General features: G+C 39.0%; 1 protein-coding gene across 1 annotated transcript in view; it reads left to right on the forward strand.

The window, feature by feature from the left end:
• Window positions 1–4,121: 4,121 nt before the first annotated feature.
• Window positions 4,122–12,085, forward strand: part of LOC116525753 (ATP-binding cassette sub-family A member 8) — a 99,011-nt gene continuing 91,047 nt past the window's right edge. Inside the window, exon 1 of the mRNA XM_032241895.1 lies at window positions 4,122–4,192. The gene's annotated coding sequence lies outside the window, so the exon portion shown is untranslated. The remainder of the gene's footprint in view (window positions 4,193–12,085) is intronic.

A 12,085-nucleotide genomic window follows, 5' to 3' on the forward strand; every position in this document is an offset into this window, starting at 1 on the left:
TGATGTAAGGGTATCACAACTCGACTCATTGATGGAAACTAGGCTGTTTGAAAGGCAGATGGTGCAAGTAGAAGAATAGAGAGAATGTTGTACTCAGAATGAATCTACTCAAAAAAATGGTAGCAGTATAGGGAAAATTCATTAATTTTGACACAAGATTTTTAATGAGAAGTTTGTAATTATCACTCTGTTTTGATTTCAGAATTTCTCCAAGAAACCCAGAAGAACCTGAAGTAGAGGAGGAAGATATCCAGATGGAAAGAATGAGAACAGTAAATGCTGTGGCTGTCTGAGACTTTGAGGAGGTAGAACTCAGAAATGTTTTTCATCAAATATTTTTTTCTCACTGTGGGATCTCTGGGTTTGATCTTCCTGTGGCTAGAGTGCCCTTCCGTTGGCTCCTCACGTGCTTGGCTGTCTCCTTCTCACCACTTAAAAGTTTATCTTCCCAAAATGCCTTTTCCTGACTACACTGTCGGCTAAATTAAATCCTCCCTGTTATTCTGTAGCACATCTATTTCCATGACAGCATAAAGCAGAGGCTATAATTTGTTCACTCATGTATTTACTTATTACTTATATTTTCTGTTTCATTCTCTAGAATGGAAGCTCTATGGGGCAAGGTTAACTAGTTCTCTCCCTCTTTGTACTGGGGGAGACAATATAGCATCAAGGTCAAGGACTTGTATTCTGAAAATAGATCCCAGCTTCAAGTCCCAGGTCTACCTTGTTGTGACCTTGTACAAGTTTCATAATTTATGCTTATGTTCATTTTCTGTATGTAAAACATCAATGATAAAACTAACACCTCACACATACAGAGGTTCTGCAGGTAGGATAATGTAATTAAAAATATACCATATGCTTCGATTCTGGCACATAGCAAGCACTGAGGACACATTAGATGTTCTTCTTATTATAATGCATAGACTGGCTCATAAAAAATAATAAATGCTATCGTGTATATATTGGTTCCTATGGGCCAGATACAGTGCTAAGGGCACTGTATATTGTTTATTACTTAGTTCAGGATTTCTCAATCTTGACATTATGATCTTGATAACTTTTGTTGTGGGGAGCTGTTCTGTGCATGGTGGGATGTTTGGCAGCACCCTTGGCCTTTACTTACTAGATGCCAGTAATACTGTTTTCCCAAAGCATACGCACATGAATTGTGACAACCAAATGTGTCTCCAGACACTATTGAATATCCCCTGGGAGGAAGATTCCCCTGGCTGAGAACCACTGCCTTATTGCAAGAAAAATCCTATAATTATAACTATCACTGGCAAAACAGAATTCTCCACAAGTATCTATTCCTTTGAATGTTTGGATCAATGAATGACGCCAAGTGAAAGACACTCAAATAAGCAATCTTGAATGCAATCATGGTGATGGAATTGGTAATAAAGTCTAAACTGCAATGGACAACAATGGAGTGTCTGACTTTTAAAGTGGGTTTATACCATCTTTTCTCCAGAACTAAGTGATTGCTGATTTGCATTTTTGGACTTAGCAGCTGTGTGCGTAAAGAGAAGGGCATCACTGAAGTACATGCTTACATGCACATACATATATGTAACATTTGGGATAGAAACTGAGAATGAACTTATTTCGTGTAGGTGATTTTGAAAGGGAGCGGCAGAGGGGACACCCTGGGCTTCCTGGGGTACTGCCCTCAGGAGAACGCACTGTGCCAACCTGACAGTGAGGCAGCACCTGGAGGTGTACGCCGCCGTGAAAGGGCTCAGGAAAGGGGATGTGATGATCACCATCACAGGGTACCTGGGGCTGGGGGGAATCCCCTTCTTTGCTGAGGGGATGTTATAGTAATGGCATACACACAAAATGAAGACAGGAGGGTTCTGACTGATGACCCCATAATTGTGGGAGAAAATTTGGTCATCTAGAACTCCATTCAGTGTTGTTTTCTCTCACTTTGAGCCTGGAGAGAAAAAAGTTTATTGATTATTATTATTTTTTTTTTTTTGACGGATTCTGGCTCTGCCACCCAGGCTGGAGTGCTTACTGCAAGCTCTGCCTCTTGGGTTCAAGTGATTCTCATGCCTCAGCCTCCCAAGTAGCTGGAATTACAGGCATCTGCCATCATGCCTGGCTAATTTTTGTATTTTTGTAGAGACGGGGTTTCTGCATGTTGGCCAGGCTCGTCTTCTTGATCTCAGGTAATCTGCCCACCTTGGCCTCCCAAAGTGCTGGATTACAAGTGTGAACCATCGTGCCCAGCCTGACTCGTATTTACTTTTGTTTGATATTTTTGAGACGGAGTCTCGCTCTGTCACCAGGCTGGAGAGCAATGGTGCAATCTTGGCTTACTGCAACCTTCGCCTCCCGGGTTCAAGCGATTATCCCGCCTCAGCCTCCTGAGTAGCTGGGACTACAGGCATGTGCCACCATACCTAGCTAATTTTTGTATTTTTAGTAGAGTCAGGGTTTCACCATATTGGCCAGGACAGTCTCAATCTCTTGACCTCGTGATTTGCTTACTTCAGCCTCCTAAAGTGCTGGGATTACAGGCGTGAGCCACCGTATCCGGCCCAGCCTGATTATTCTTAATATGGAAAGACATCATTGAAAATATGAGTTGATGACCATGAAAAGTTCATAACATACCCTGGATGGCTTAAATTTTATGACCACTCTGACTACTCTTAAACATCTCCCCCATCGTTGTGTTTCTCCTGATTTGCTTATTCTCCCATGTACATTCGCCAGTGTTGGGTCATGTGAATTGACTCTGTTTCCTTTAGGTTAGTGGATGTGCTCAAGCTGCAGGACCAGCTGAAGGCTCCCATGAAGACCTTGTCAGAGGGAATAAAGAGAAAGGTACGGGCAGGGCTTGTTGTTGCTCTGCAAGTGCCATAGATGGGAGCCAGACGGGCTGTTCCTCTCGTTGCAGCTGTGCTTCGTGCTGAGCATCCTGGGGAACCCGTCAGTGGTGCTTCTGGATGAGCCGTCGACTGGAATGGACCCTGAGAGGCAGCAGCAAATGTGGTGAGCTGCTATAATGAGCAACCTCTATATGACTATATTGATCTATGTGACAACTGGCCTGCAAAATCATTCACTCAGAAAGGGAAAGACACCCACAATATCAGGAAAAGCAATATTTTAGGAAAAAAAGGATCTGACTTCAAATCACAGCCAGCTTTTTTTGAGATGAAAAAGCTATATTATCTCACCCTAATAGTTGCTCGAATAATTTTTGTGTCTGTGCCTACATGAAACATTTTCATACAGTCAAATCAATCTATAATTAAAATTTAAATCTTTCTGCAACATCACCTGATATACAATTCTTATGGAGAAAAAAAGAAACATTCTAAGTCTTCGATATATTTTTTAGTTGTTTTAGGAAATTTCTGAGTTCTGTCATTTTTTACCTATAGGGTATATGTCATCATTATCAATCTTTTTAATAAATTCTCCTAATTTTATTTCTTCCCACTGCATTCTCATAAATATTCCTGAACTCAGTATTTTTATAAACAGCATTTTACCCAATATCGTTTTCTATGTTCTGAATTATATACTCTAACCAATAGTTTCGTTATTTCCATGCCTGTCACCCCTACACACACTCCTTCTTTGTCTAGTCTGAATTTGCTACATGTTTCATCGGTGCGTCAATGGAAACTTCTTTTAAAAAATTCCAAATACCTTGAGCATTCCCATGAGTTTACGTTTTCCCTTGACTTAACTTTAGGCAGGCAATTCGGGCCACCTTTAGAAACATGGAGAGGGGCGCCCTCCTGACCACCCACTACATGGCAGAGGCCGAGACAGTGTGTGACCGAGTGGCCATCATGGTGTTGAGAAGGCTGAGGTGAGCATCTGTCAAAACCTGCACTCAGCCCTCCAGGTTGTGTGCTGTAAAGGAAGTTTATTTCCCTGCACCAGTCTACCCGTGGTGAGGATCTAGCATGGTTGCTCCCATCTCTACGTGGCCTTACCCCGGCCTCCAGAAGCTGAACATCACAAGTCATACGTTCTTCTGTTTTCTTGCTTGACCTTATCGTTCTCTTACCTTCAGATGTGTTGGTTCCATCCAACACCTGAAAAGCAAATTTGGCAAAGTTTACCTGCTGGAAATGAAGGTGAAGAACCTGGCACAAGTGGAGTCCCTCCATGAAGAGATCCTGAGGCTTTTCCCTCAGGCTGCTCAGCAGGAAAGGTAGACACAGGTGTTTTGTTTTATCACAGTCCTTGGCTTATGTTTCTGTACTTCTATTACGATGACAGAATAAGAGCTTTAACTCTCATTCTTTAACTCTATGGTAATTGTGAGTACTTTACTTAGAGAAAGTAATTCCAAGGGCTCCCACCAGAGGAAATAAGAGAACAAAGTTCTGATTTGAAAGCTGACTCTTGTAAGAGAATCCGTATTCATGGGGGTTCTAATATGTGCCAGATACTGATGCATGCACTCACTTAGGTCATTTCAGGATTTCCTTCCAGAGGGTAAAAGCATCCCTCATTAAAGGAGATCACCTGCATAAAGCCCATGCCAGCGTGCCAGGCATCAGTCAAAGCTCAGTGAAAGGTGTCTCTTAACATTTCTATATATTATTATCAGTATGAGCAACTGAGACTCAGAGTGGAGGAGGCAGGAGTAGAATCTAGTTATTTTGACTGAAATGCTACCCTCTTCTCACTAAAAAGAAGGATAAGTAGTTCTGCTTCTTCCCTTCATAAGGCATAGGGGCTATTAATTTCCTTTCCTTTGTCTTTCATTCCTCCTCTTAGTAAATTGACTTCTGTTGATCAAAGAGCACTTACATCTCTCTAGCACCATATAGATGTGTATATTTAAACAAATTGTTGATGATATTGTTGTTCCTTTCTTATTTTTTGAGACAGGGTCTCACTCTCTATTTGAATAGATATTTCTATGGAAAAGATACACAAATGGCCAGTAAGCACATAAAAGAGGATCAATAAAAAATCTGATATCTATAATGTCCTGTTATAGACTGCACAAAAAGTATGCCTAACCAGGATCAAATATCAACTGGAACCAGAAATTCAAAATTTGGTATTCAGGTCAGTTAAAGAGAGAAGACAGACAGTCAGTCACCTTTGGATATGGTAGTTAAAGAATCCCTGTAGTTTCACTGGCAGGGAGACCATCCTGAATTCTAATGCTCTGCCTTCAGTCTGGGCTCCTGATTTGTATCTCTTTCTCCTCTATGGAAATTGCTGGTGAAGCAAAACTATGTGTGTAAATCTACATCTGCCATAAGCTGCTTGTCCAAAAAAGCAGCAAAGCATCTCTGTGGAATACGTCTGTATGAATTTGTAAAGAAGAGTCCCATTTCAATCAAAGACAGCAGACTGTGAGGTAAGATAACACATGTGTAGTTTTTAAGACACTTTTACATTGTTGGTAGGAGTGTAAATTAGTGTAACCATTGTGGAAGACAGTGTGGCAATTCCTCAAGGATCTGGAAATAGAAATTCCATTTGACCCAGCAATCCCATTACTGGGTATATACCCAAAGGACTATAGAAAAAAATATCTATTCAAATTCTTTGTCAGCTTTAATTCAGTTTGTTTTTATTATTGAATTGTAAGAGTTCTTTATATATTCTGGATACTAGATTTTTATTACATAAAATATTTGCAAATACTTTCCACAACTCTGGGTTATTTTTTAATTTTCTTTTTTTTAAATTGTACTTTAGGTTCTGGGGTACATGTGCAGACCATACAGGATTGTTGCACACATACATACATGGCAGGGTGGTTTGCTGCCTCCATCCCTCCATCACCTATATCTGGCATTTTTCCCCATGTTATCCCTCCCCCCATCCCTCCCCTAGCTCCCTTCAACAGATCCCAGTGTGTGATGCTCCCCTCCCTGTGTCCACGTGTTCTTATTGTTCAACACCCACCTGTGAGTGAGAACATATGGTGTTTGATTTTCTGTTCTTGTGTCAGTTTGCTGAGAATGATGGTTTCCAGATTCATCAGTGTCCCTACAAAGGACACAAACTCATAGTTTTTTATGGCTGCATAGTATTCCATGGTGTGTATGTGCCACATTTTCTTTGCCCAGTCTGTCATTGATGGACATTTGGGTTGGTTCCAGGTCTTTGCTATTGTAAAAGGTGCCACAGTGAACATACGCATGCATGTGTCTTTATAATAGAACGATTTATAGTCCTTTGGTTATATACCCAGTAATGGGATTGCATAATGGGATTGCTGAGTCAAATGGAATTTCTCTTTCTAGATCCTTCAGGAATCACCAGACTGTCTTCCACAATGGTTGAACTAATTTACACTCCCACCAACAGTGTAAGAGTGTTACTGTTTCTCCACATCCTCTCCAGCATCTATTGTCTCCTGATTTTTTAATGATTGCCATTCTAACTGGCGTGAGATGGTATCTCAATGTGGCTTTGATTTGCATTTCTCTAACGACCAGTGATGATGAGTATTTTTCATGTGTTTGCTGGCTTCATAAATGTCTTCTTTGAAAAGTGTCTGTTCATATCCTTTGCCCACTTTTGGATAGGTTTGTTTCTTTTTTTCTTGAAAATCTGTTTTAGTTCTTTGTAGATTCTGGATATTAGCCTTTTGTCAGATGGGTAGATTGCAAAAATTTTTCTCATTCTGTTGGTTGCTGGTTCGCTCTAGTGGTGGCTTCTTTTGCTGTGCAGAAGCTCTGAAGTTTAATTAGATCCCATTTGTCTATTTTGGCTTTTGATGTCATTGTTTTTGGTATTTTAATCATGAAGTCCTTGCCTATGCCTATGTCCTAAATGGTGTTGCCTAGGTTTTCTTCCAGGGTTTTTATGGTATTAGGTCTTATGTTTAAATCCTTAATCCATCTGGAGTTAATTTTAGTGTAAGGTATCAAGAAGGGGTCCAGTTTCTGCTTTGCTAGCCAATTTTCAACAAACCCACAGCCAATATCATACTGAATGGGCAAAAACTGGAAGCATTCCCTTTGAAATCTGGCACTAGATAAGGATGCCCTCTCTCACCAGTTCTATTCAATATAGTATTGGAAGTTCTAGCCAGAGCAATCAGGCAAGAAAAAGAAATAAAGGGTATTCAGTTAGGAAAGGAGGAAGTCAAATTGTCTCTATTTACAGGTGAAATGATTAAATATTTAGAAGACCTCATTGTCTCAGCCCAAAATCTCCTTTAGTTGATAAGCAACTTCAGCAAAGTCTCAAGATACAAAATCAGTGTACAGAAATCACAAGCATTCCTATACACCAATAACAGACAAACAGAAAGCCAAATCAAGAGCGAACTCCCATTCAAAATTTCTACAAAGAGAATAAAATACCTAGGAATACAACTAACAAAGTATGCAAAGGACCTCTTTAAGGGGAACTACAAATCACTGCTAATTGAAATAAGAGAAGACAGAAACAGATGGAAAAACATTCCATGCTCATGGTTAGGAAGAATCAATATCGTGAAAATTGCCATACTGCCCAAAGGAATTTATAGATTCAATGCTATCCCCATCAAACTACCAATGACCTTCTTCACAGAACTGGAAAAAAACACTTTAAACTTCATGTGGAACCAAAAGAGAGCCCACATAGCCAAGACAATGCTAAACAAAGAGAACAAAGCTGGAGGCATCACATTGCTGGACTTCAAACTATACTACAAGGCAACAGTAATCAAAACAGCAAGGTACTGGTACCAAAACAGAGACATAGACCAATGGAACAGAACAGAGGCCTCAGAAGCAACATCACACATCTACAACCATCTGATCTTTGAATTTTAACTTTTATTTTAGATTTGGGGGCTGGTTTGTTACATGAATATATTGAGTAATGCTGAGGTTTTGGGTATAGATAATCCCATCATTCAAGTCATAAACATAATACCTAGTAAGTACTTTTTCAGCCCACACACTCCTCTTTGCTTCCCCCTCCCTAGTAGTGCCAGTGTCTATTATTCCCATCTTTACGTCTATGTGTGCTCAATGATTAGCTGCCAGTTGTAAGTGAGAATATGCAGTATTTGGTTTTCTGTTCCTGTGTGAATTCCTTTAGGATAATGACCTCCAGCTGCATCCATGTTGCTGCAAAGGACATGATTTCGTTCTTTTTTTATGACTGTGTAGTACCATGGTATATATATATACACCAAGTTTTCTTCATCCATACCACTGTTGATGGGCATGTAGGCTGATTTCAAGTCTTTGCCATTGTGAATGGCACTGCCATGAACATACAAGTGCATGTGTCATTTTTGTAGAACAATTTATTTTCCATTGGATATATACCTAGTAAAGATGTTACTGGGTTGAATGGTAATTCTGTTACAAGGTATTTGAGAAGTCTCCAAACTGCTTTTCACTGTGACTGGTTTGCCCATATTTTGTTGAGGATTTTTATGTCTGTGTTCATAAAAAATGTTGAACTGAAGTTTTCTTTTATCATTGTGTCTTTGCCAGACCTTGGTATCAGGCTGATGCTGGGTTTGTAGAATGAGTCAGGAAGAAGATCCCTCTCCTTGATTTTTTAAAATAGTTTCAGTAGGATTGGTACCAGTTCTTTGTACATCTGATAGAATTTGGCTATGAATACATCTGATCTAGGGCCTTTATTTGGTCAGTATGATTTAATTTTGAAACTTGTTATTGGCCTGTTAAGGTTTTTACTTTCTTCCTGGTTCAATCTTGGGAAGTTGAGTGTTTCCTGGAATGTACCCATTTCCTATAGATTTTTTTATTTGTTTGCATAGAATAGTTTATAGTTGTTTCTGAGGATGTTTTACATTTCTTTGGGATTGATTGTAATCTCATCTTTGTTATATATGATGTGCTTCACCTTCCACCACAATTATAAGCTTCCTGAGGCCCTCACCAGAAGCCACGCAAATGGTGCCATGTTTGTGTAACCTGCACAACCATGAACCAATTGAACCTCTTTTTTTTGTAAATTACCCAGTCTCAGGTATTCCTCTGTAGCAACACAAAAACAGTCTAATGCAAACACTAACTCCAGTTATTTTTTTGGATGGACCCCTTTCAGGTTTATGATGAAAATAAAATCAAAACCAGAAAAGAAGCATAAAAACAGGTGATTGATCTATTTAGAGTATCATCCTCAACTATCTATTTGTTTTGGCAGAAGCTTAAGCATCTGCTTTGCATTGTGTGTTATTAGGGGAAAATACTAAGATTTGGATTCCCAGATCCTTTGAAGCTAGATCAGCTTCTTTCTAACTATTTGATTCTAGAGTAAGTCCTGTAACTCTACTGATTCTAGTGTCCTCTTAATTCTACTTATGTACTAGGTTATGTGGGACTTAAATAAGAAATTACAGGTGGAGTTTTTTAAAAAATTGTAAAACTCTTTACACAAATTATCTATAAAAGCAGAATGCCACAAGTAGTGTGAGGTTATACTGTGTGTGAAGTTTACTAAACAAAATACTTTTCTAATAACACTCCATATCTTCATTGATAAATAAGTCACATCCTGCTAAGTTGCTGAACTATTCCTGAGGGTAAGATCCCACATAATGAACTACTTTCATTTTAACAGATTTTTTTTTTAACCATTGACACTTCCAATACTATATGGTCTGCAGAGTATACAGCTTAAATGGCAAGATATATATATATATATATATATATATATATATATATATATATAATATATATCCACTGAATGTGTTGCCATTAGAACCTAAAGAGACATCACACATGCTGACCTTTCTTCTTATTGGTTGGGGCTGCAAGATGCAGTAATTTGTCTTTCACCTTGAAGGAGATAGGCAAAGCACCCCTAGCCACTAGATCCATAAAACCTTTTCTAAAGTGAAAACCTCCAGAATCTTCACAGGATTTGTCTCCCACTTTCTTAAACATGTGTCCTACCAAAATCTCCAGCATACTAGTCACCTCTTGCTCATCTTGTGTGATCGGCATGATGCCATCAATGTGTGAATATGATGTTCTGTAGGTGTCTACATGGTCCAGAACTCTTAAGACTATGTTATAACAAAAGCTAGGGGGTCAATAGAGCACTGAGGGAAAACTGTAAAGAAATAATATTACTCAACCTACCTGATTGTTTTTGATGCTCTTTTCCAATCAGGATAGAAAAGAATGCATTTGACTAATCACTGGCTAAAAATCATGTACCTGCTCTAGGAATAGACACCATGTTTGACAAAGCAACTATAATTAGGACCACTAGTTGTTTAAGCTTGAGATAGTCTAAGCATTCTCTAGAATCTTTCTGGCTTCTGCAAGGATCAGGCTGGCAAATTAAATTAAGGTGTGCTAGGCAACACTATCTTTCATCCTTATGTCATTAATGGTGGCATTAGTCTCTGCATTCCTTCTCTCCATTTGCAATACTGTTCTTGATTAAGTATCTTGGCTGGGGGGTTGTCAGAGGTGCTTACTTTCCCTTCCACATTATGATAGTTTTTACCCTACAGGCCAAGAAACAGCATGGAAATTATTCTAACTACCAGATATATCAACAAATCTAACAGCACATTTGGTGATAGACACATAACCACTGGGTATGCCCATACGTCCAGTGAGACCACACAGAGCTGCTCATTAACCAGAACTCCGTTTATGACCTTGGCTCCATACTCTCAATCTAGCTGTAGGGCTTTAGTGACATTTTGGGTTTCCAGTTATCAATGTCCACTCTGACTCTATGCCCAACAACTCTTGACATGTCTGGGGATTTTTCTTTCTTCAATGTATAATCACCAAAGTAACAGCTGTAGGTCACTTTGAGGGAGAACTAGGGAGTATAATCATCACAGTATATACTTGTCAAGATGTTGCAGGATCTTTTCTTCTAGGGGTCTGACTAGTTTTCAATCAATAGGTTCTGTTTCTGAAAAGTAGCTTTGGACTAGGGGCTGAATAAGAGATCATGACTTTTTATTGGGGTGATGGAGACCATGCTGAGCCTTTTACTCCTCCATTTCTTCCCCTTCTGGTTATAGTTACTGAGAAGCACGCTTGTTGGCCTCCTTTCTACTTTTATATTTCACTTAAAATGAAGAAACATTAATTCTGGGTTGACCATGTCAAGTTAAGTATGTCTTTTGTAATCCTGAGAGTAATCACTAAAATAACTGTACAAATAAATATAGTGAAGAAACATAACAGGTAAGCTGAAATGCAATACTAAAAAATAATTTCAAAATAACCAAAAAGAAAGCAGAAAATGGGAAATAGGAGAATTAAAACCAGAGAGAAAAGAGAGCAAATAACAAAATGACAGACCTGAATTTAAAAAATCAATAGCTATATTAAATGAAAATGATTTAAACACACCAATTAAAAGACATGTATTGTCAATAGATTTTAAAAACCAAACACATGATTCTATTATACACCATCAACAAGAAACTCACTTGAAATACAATATAGAGCTGGATACAGTGGCATGTATCTGTAGTTTCAGCTACTCAGGAGTCTGAGATGGGAAGATTACTTGAGCCCAGGAGTTCAAGTCCAGCCTGGGCAACATAGACAGATGCCCATTTCCAAACACACTAACATGCATGCACACACACACGCACACACACAACATACACACACAAACACATTATGAATGTGATGTTTGGCAGGGCCAACAGAATTGAGATCATAACTGTCACTCTGAAAGCATATAGTCTGTGTGTGTGTGTGTGTGTGTGTGTATGTGTGTGTGTGTGTAGATAAAAATTAAAAGATGGAAACAAAATACCATGAAAACAATAATCACGGGAAGGTAAGAATGGCTATATTACTAATATCAAACAAAGTAGACTCTAGAACACAAAAGTTACTAGACATAAAGATTAGAATCATATAATGATGAAAGGGTCAATTCACCAAGAAGACGTAACAAATGTTGCAAAATACATCACGCAAAACATGATAGCTTTAAAGGAAGAAGTTTAAAAGTCCAGAATTTTTGTTAAAATCTTCAACATTCAGCCGGCCGCGGTAGCTAACACCTGTAATCCCAGCACTTTGGGAGGCTGAGGCAGGCAGATTACCTGAGCTCAAGAGTTCTCAACCATCCTGGGCAACACAGTGAAACCGTGTATCTGCTAAAA

Source organism: Sapajus apella, unplaced genomic scaffold (genome assembly GCF_009761245.1).
Source record: "Sapajus apella isolate SASKATOON/1434 unplaced genomic scaffold, GSC_monkey_1.0 scaffold48, whole genome shotgun sequence".
Lineage (NCBI taxonomy): Eukaryota > Metazoa > Chordata > Mammalia > Primates > Cebidae > Sapajus > Sapajus apella.